We start from the raw sequence: 7,794 nt of genomic DNA on the forward strand, positions 1-7,794 counted from the left end.
AGATGATTATTTTGGGAAATTTACGTATCAAAAATGATAACTTTAAACTATTTAATTAATTGTAATTACATTTTATGGATAATTAGTGAATTTTATTTGTATAACTTCAAAAAAGATGTTCGAATTCAAAGAAGCTAATAAATTGAGATGGATAATTAATTGACTTTGACAAATATCATTTTATTGGTTGTGACTGAAAATGATTAGGGTCAAATATTAGTAATATTTACCGGAAACTTAATTTCCCATACCAGAGACTAAATTACTCCCAGCGATACATGAATAATAATGTCTGGAATTTGGTTTAATGTTAATGACTTTTTAAAGAGGTAATGTATTGAAAAATGACTCTTTTCAAGTCGGTTAAAAGTTGTATTAAGACTTAGAAGTGTGATAAAATGTTAGAAAGTCTAGGAACTTCATGTGTTGACGGGAACATTGAACGTTTATAGTTCATCGTCTGTTGTGATTGTCAACTCACTGTTTAGATGATTTGAATCTGTGTACATGATCGTGGCTAAACATTAAGGAATATAAAGAGAAAGTTTTCAATGACAAGGCAGCTGATGAGGTTGACTTTCGATGACTTTCATTAATTGTTTAGAAAGTGATGATAGGAATGAGATAAGTGTGTTGTCACAAATGGGATTTATTTTGAAAAGAGATAAGATTGATATACACTGAATCATGTAAAATCAAAAACGGACCACAAATAATCAGTTAAGTATCCCAGATAGATGCTTTTGGTGGTATTGTTCCTTGATCTATGTATTCATTCATCGTTCAACATGTAATTAAAGATCTTTTCGAAGACATATTCTATGAGAAGTTGGATTACCTAACGCAATCTCTTCTGATCAATTATTATTATGATTAGAAGTATTCGAAATAATGTACTAACTAGGAATTCCCGAAATAGTTCAATTTACAGTAAGTAAAACTAGATGAGCACAAATGAACGTATTGTATTTAGAATTCGTCATAGGCGGGCAATTAAGTACAAAGGAATGATTAATTTACACAAATACCACATCTGCCACAACTTAAATGAGAATCTGAGTTTCTGTAATCGATTATACTTCTCCTTTAGTTTATTGTGTGTCCGTTCGACTGCGTATTGAATGTACACTATCTATGATCTAGGATATACTCATTAGTATTAAAATTAACAACCGAAATTGAAACAAACTCACTTGGTCCCTGGATTTGTATTTGATCAACATATCGGTTGTGTGTATATAAATCAATGATATCTAGAATTCAAACCACAGATTTTTTAACATTATCCTCCCACATGAAATTATGTTGGAGCTGCGTGACACGGGATCAAATCCATCAGGGGCCATCAGTTTCCTCAAGATTACAAGTACACCTTGCTGACGAGTATTAAGTACCACGAAACCTAGATTCAGGGTTTTCTGTTGACTATCTACAACCACCATCTTATCTCAACATAGTGCACGCAGTGTCGAGTCACTTAGACTTGTGACCACATTGCAACTTGGTCGATGGAATTCGATTTGCACTAAGAAGGACCTGACATTGATCACCATCCAGTGATCAATCAATTGTAAATACTTTATAGTAAAGATGATCCTAACAACTAAAGTTGACCAATCAAAAATCAAACAATCCATTCAATGTAAAAGAAACTGATCAATAGGGATACTTTAGTGTTATTCATGTTCAATTTAGCAAACTAAAATCAATAAATAATGTACAGAAAACACTCCATGTAAAATGATAATGAAAATACAAATTACTACACATAATAATCAGTTATTGTTTATCTACAATTTCAATCTGATGTGTAGATGAGGAAGATAATGATTGGTTGTTTGTTTAGTCATCCTAATAGATACTTTGAAAAGTACTAGATGAATAATATATGTTCTCATATTATATTCCCATACACACAAACAAATGCAAATGAAGAAAACTAGTGTAGCAACAATCTATGCATTAGTAGGCCTCAACATATACAATAGAAAAAGCAAGACCCTAAAATACAACGCATAGAACACCAACGCAAATCGCGCATGATGGAGAAACTCTGGAAGAGGTGGAAAGTTTCACGTATCCGAGTAGCATCAGCGATAAACATGGAGGATCTGATACAGACGTAAAGGAGAGGATTTACAAAGCAAGGACAGCAGTCCTACTGTGGTGTGTGCTACTTATATTAACATAAGTAGTAGATGATGTTAGTCGTGAAAAAAGCTGACAGCGGAGAGACAAGAGGATCGAACAGTAAACAATCGAAACAGAATGCAATTTGTATGAAAATGCAAGAACAATGAAGTCTGAGTCATTTTGAGACAATCGATGGACATTTTGCAAATTAAGCATTTACTTTATGATTGTTAGATTTTATTAACAAGTCCTGTAATTTCGCGTAAAATACATCTGATTGTCCCCACTCGTGTTGTGTTCACTACACTACAATTGGAGAACTTATGGAACTCAAAGCAATCGTCAACTAATATCAATGTCGGAATCTTCAATACGAACGTCAACAGAGTCCTACTGTATGTAGATGAAACGTGGAGAACTATTACAATGATCATCAAAACTGTACTTACTTACCTACGCCTGTTTCTCCCAATGGAGCATAGGCTACCGACCAGCATTCTCCCACCCTCTCTGTCCTGTGCCTTTCCTTCTAGTTCTATCCAATTGCTGTTCATTCTTCCCAATCTGTCTCCATTTCTCGGCGTAATGTGTTCTATGGTCTTTCTCTTCTTTGTCCTTGAGGATTCCAAGTGAGGGCTTACCTTATGGCTTACCTTATGGTTCTTTCCTCATATCATATTCTTATGCACATCAACAAAGTTAAATGAAGAAAACTAGTGTAACAACAGTCTATGCATTAGTAGGCCTCAACATATGCAAGAGAAAAAGCCACATACAACATAGAAAACACCAACGCAAATCACGCAGTAACAGCTATATATAACTCTTTACGAACGATTATGGTGTTGGTAAATCTATCATCTTGGGTCTTTTTTTCCTTATAAATTTATCAAATATCACTGTTGGAAAGGAATTCATCATCATTATCACCACTCACAACTCGGTTGACATTACAGATTACTTAGGATCAACTTCGTAGTTAGTAGATTATCATCATTATTAAATTGAATAGATCTGAAATAAACATGATAGATTGACTTACAGTCAACAATTATTACACGCTAAGGAGCATTGTACAATTATTCTGTTTTAATATATATTAATCAATTGATTTATGAATTGAAATGACTATTAATCTATTAACTATTGAAGTGTCCTATACAAGGACGAAACGGTAGTCCAGTACTTTCAGATCTAGTTTCCATTAACTCATAATCTCAACTATTGAAATAATCTATAAATCAAAATAAAGCTTATAATAAGAGAAATATAGATGAGATATACACCATCTACTTACTGAATAGTTATACAATATGAAGATATATAGATAGATTATTAGTCTTTAGAAGGTATCTATAGTTTACTCTTTACTAAGATATAACAATATGAACATTATGAAACTGTTTATCACATAAACAAAGTGATCATATCTATCTATCTATCTATCTCTATATGTGATATGAAATAATTGATTGAATATTGTTGTAATTTAAACCATGTATACAGTATAAATATTTATATATTTAATCATCAACTTCCGGGTATAATTATATCAAACAACTATGTATAGATCCATTCAAATATTGTCGCCATGATCCAGTTGATGACAAGAAGGGGAAAAAACCCCAGATAAACAAACAAACAAACAACAGTTTGTATTGAGCTATTTAATTAGTGACATTTGTCTCATTCATTTATGTATATAAACAATCATTTAGATCATTATTGAATGTTGTTATAATTGGAAAGGATAAATTCTCTAAAGTAAGTGTTATTTTACTTGTTAAATTATTCATCTTATTATTGAACATGGATCATCTTTTTTTTTATGGTAATTTAAATAGTTGAGATTATGAGTCAGTTGAAGCCTTTAAATGCCTTGGTATGGCTAGGAGTAGGGAGAGTCAGCTTTCGCCCTCTCTCGAAATGCTCTCACAGAGACATGTGAATATAAGCAGTGCTACACAAATCCTACTCACTGCCTTCTCGCGGCATTACAGTTGTTTACAAAATTAATAGGACGAAAAGCGAATGTCCGGGTTCGTAGACATAGAGGGTCCACATAGGGGAGTTGGAAAACTCTTACTGCAAACTAATGGTACACATGAACTCCAGTATCCTGAAGAAACAAATGGCGTATGATTACCAGCTTTTCTAAGAATACATCTTCTGATGTTGTTCCATTGCCTTATGGATTAGACCTTTAGGTGTAAGGCTCTAAGTGTGACCTCTTAAGAAAAGAACCTACTTTGGTTTGAGCACCCGGGCAGTATCCCAGCCTTCACATAAATCGAATGATTTGTGGTGCACCAAATGGTGCCTCCTTGTACCAATGTTTATGTATTTAAATAAATAAATAATAACTAAGACTAATATGAAAAATTCGGAAACACTGGATGGACGTTTCGTCCTATTGTGGGAACCCTCACCAGTGTGTATCCACGATCCTGATCGCGGAATCCAGATCCGGGACCCCTGTATCGCACGTGAACTCCTAATCTCTAGACTACTCAGCTGGCAACCAACAGTGTCTATCTCTATATTCAGCCAATCTACGAAATTCAGTCACACGTCTACCATTGTCGTCAGTGAGTTACGATCTCACAACAGATCAGGTTGAACTCCATTGGTCACCGCTTTTCACTAGAACTTCAGGAATTATACCTCTTGAAGTCAGTCAATAGTGAGCATATGTTGATTAATATCAGGACGGTTTTTGTGGATAGTAGTAATATAATAGTTGATATCATAAGTCAATTGAAGCTAGATCACCATGAGAAACCTGGAAGCACTGGACGACCATTTCGTCCTATTGTGGGACTCCTCAGCTTTAAGTGACTACTAATTTTCACCATTTTGATAAATTATTGTTCTAATCAACAATACATTCTATTCTGGTAATCTTGATTTATCAACGATCATTATGATTTGACAAAATCCCATTATGTTATTAGTATCCTGGAAACATGATTGATTACTTGACCTTGTTTATTGATGTAGATCAATGTAAGCAAGAAGGCAAATCTGTCGATGAACACGTTTATTTATGAACCAACCCCATAAACTTGAACAGTTACAAATTACAGTAGTTTATGAAATTTATCACAAAACGAGTCATTAGTCATCAAGAGATTAATATTCGTTCAGGTGGTTTAACAACAATCGTTTTGTTTTAATGATAAATTAATATCAGGAATTAGGAAATATTTGGACAACTGTATGATCATTGGTTTATTGTCTAATAAATACAAGGACTCTAGGATACATCCATTCTCGATGGAATTGAGCAAAAGTCCTCATGAAACACATTGAACATCAACAATAATGTACCGAGAAAAAAGGTACATTTCGAATAGATCAAGCTTTTTAGTGAGGCCTGTAAACTCTGTAATCATGAACACAGTTTAGACGGAGTATTGATTTTCAGAAGCTCAAATGGATGACATCGATAGACTTCCGTTCTCTGAGCTGGATTGTTTAATCGTGAAGCTTTGATTGTTCTTCCGAACAACATAATAAGTATAAACGTTATGTAAAAGTGATGTATTATCATTGTTGATCTTTGATCTGTCATTGTCAACATTAACCATTTAAGATCAAGGTGGTCAGGTGAAGCTATCAGTTGAATGGGGACAAAAGTAAAATATGTATATTAACCCAAATAAGAAATATATTTAAGGGTTATGAGTGCGATACATCATAAATATTGTGAACACTAATATATATGTACCTAGCAGTAGAATCTATGACGTATATTTCATTCTGCGTGAGACTCATCTGCAGCAATTTGGATGACTCTCCTGGTCTCCCACATTGTATGAGGATTCTATGAACCTAAGTAAATGGTTGCTCTGGTTGTCAGAAGGGGCATCAGCCTCGTGACTTACGAAGGAACTCGGCTTTCACCATGAGATGTCATAACTCTTCTAAGTGAAGACCTTCCCAGGGCAGAGTTTAAATGGTTTAAATTATTTTTTATGGTTAGTATTTTTTAGCAAGTTAGATTTCTACGTGATGTGATCGATAACCCCATGCCCAACCCTCCTCCTTTATCTAAGCTTGGGACCGGCAGTAGCCTCAGGGGGGCTCCAGGCGTAGTTTGTGGGACTCATCAGTCTGCTAGGCTACTTAATTCAGTTGGCTATTAACTGGTTTACTAGACAATCCACTTAAGATGAATAAATGACAAAAGAGACAGATCCATTTCAGTCATAAATATCAACAACTGTCAATTACAAACCCTAACTAAAGTTCTTTATTGAACATTTTTATGCTTTGTAATATCAATAAAGTGCAAACAGGAAAAAAACGTTATCAAAACATTAGTATAATAATAATCGCAGTAAGAAATTGTGTAAACTGAATATTCTTTTATCCAGAAGTCATCATAATCAAATAAGTTTATTGCCCTCAAATGCCCTGTTATGGCCGGGGGTAGGGAGAGTCCTCTCTCTATATCTCTCCAAATGCTATCACATGGCCACGTGCATACAACCACCACCACACAAGTCCTACTCTCTGCCTTCTCGCACCACGGGTGTTGTTTATGAAATTTACAGGACGAAAAGCGAATGTCCGGTGCTTTAATCGGGTTGATGGGTGTGGAAGTTCCACCTAGGGGAGTTGGAAAACCCTCATTACACACCAATGGTGCACATGGGCTCCAGTATTCAGAAGGAACAAGTGGCGTATGAACCTATTGTTAATCACCAGCTACTCTAGGAATGCATCTCCTGACGTTGTTCCATTGCCTTGTGGGTCGAACCTTTCGGTGTAGGGCTCGAGGTGTGGCCTCCTAAGAAAACAAACTACTTTGGTTTGAGCACCCGGGTAGTATCACAGTCTTTACATAAATCAATGATAACCACGACTGGCCTTATTGTTATTGTTTGACGCTTATGTATTTGGTGCCCCCTTGTACCGATGTTTATGTGTTGAAATAAATAACAATAATATTAATTGTTTTCATTCACTTTTCTTTTCTTATATTCTCATCAATTTGAATGATCTATTTATTGTCAGATAAATCAGTGATAAATAATGAGAACAGTCATATGGTTATCATTTGTAGTGTTAACATTGTATTGTGTAGCCAATATAGAAGGTTAGTTTTATAGTTTGTATATATATAGATTACTATGTAACATTTGTATTCCTGAACGCTTTAAGAAAAAGAACACTGATTGTCTAAGCTTGATCTTGATGGAGTTTTGTTCTTTCAGTTGGATGGTTTGTCGTGGAACTTTCAAGTAGAAGTCTACCTGAAGTTTGTGCTGATGATGTCGTTTACAAGAACGATGAAAGCTCCACGACTAAATCATTCAGCTCAGAGAAAAAACCCCCATCGAAATCATCCACCTGAGCTACAAATCTTCTCCACTATATCAAACTTAATCTAGTTATATTAACTGACCATTAAGCTATAACTAGTGTAATGTTTGTATAATTCTTAATACTAACCGAATTCTAACTTTTGTAACATGACATTATGTACATCGTGTTTTGATGTCTTAAAGGAAGTCATTCAAGATTTGAGTGTTCTAAAGATATTGTCTTTAATAAATGAATCAATGAATTCTTTTCAGTATGAAGTTGTGGAGATTATTAAGTTTTTGATTGAGATCATGAACCGATTGATGTTAGACCATTATTGAAAACCTG

The sequence above is a fragment of the Schistosoma haematobium genome, chromosome 6, assembly GCF_000699445.3.
Source record: "Schistosoma haematobium chromosome 6, whole genome shotgun sequence".
NCBI classification, from domain to species: Eukaryota; Metazoa; Platyhelminthes; class Trematoda; order Strigeidida; family Schistosomatidae; genus Schistosoma; species Schistosoma haematobium.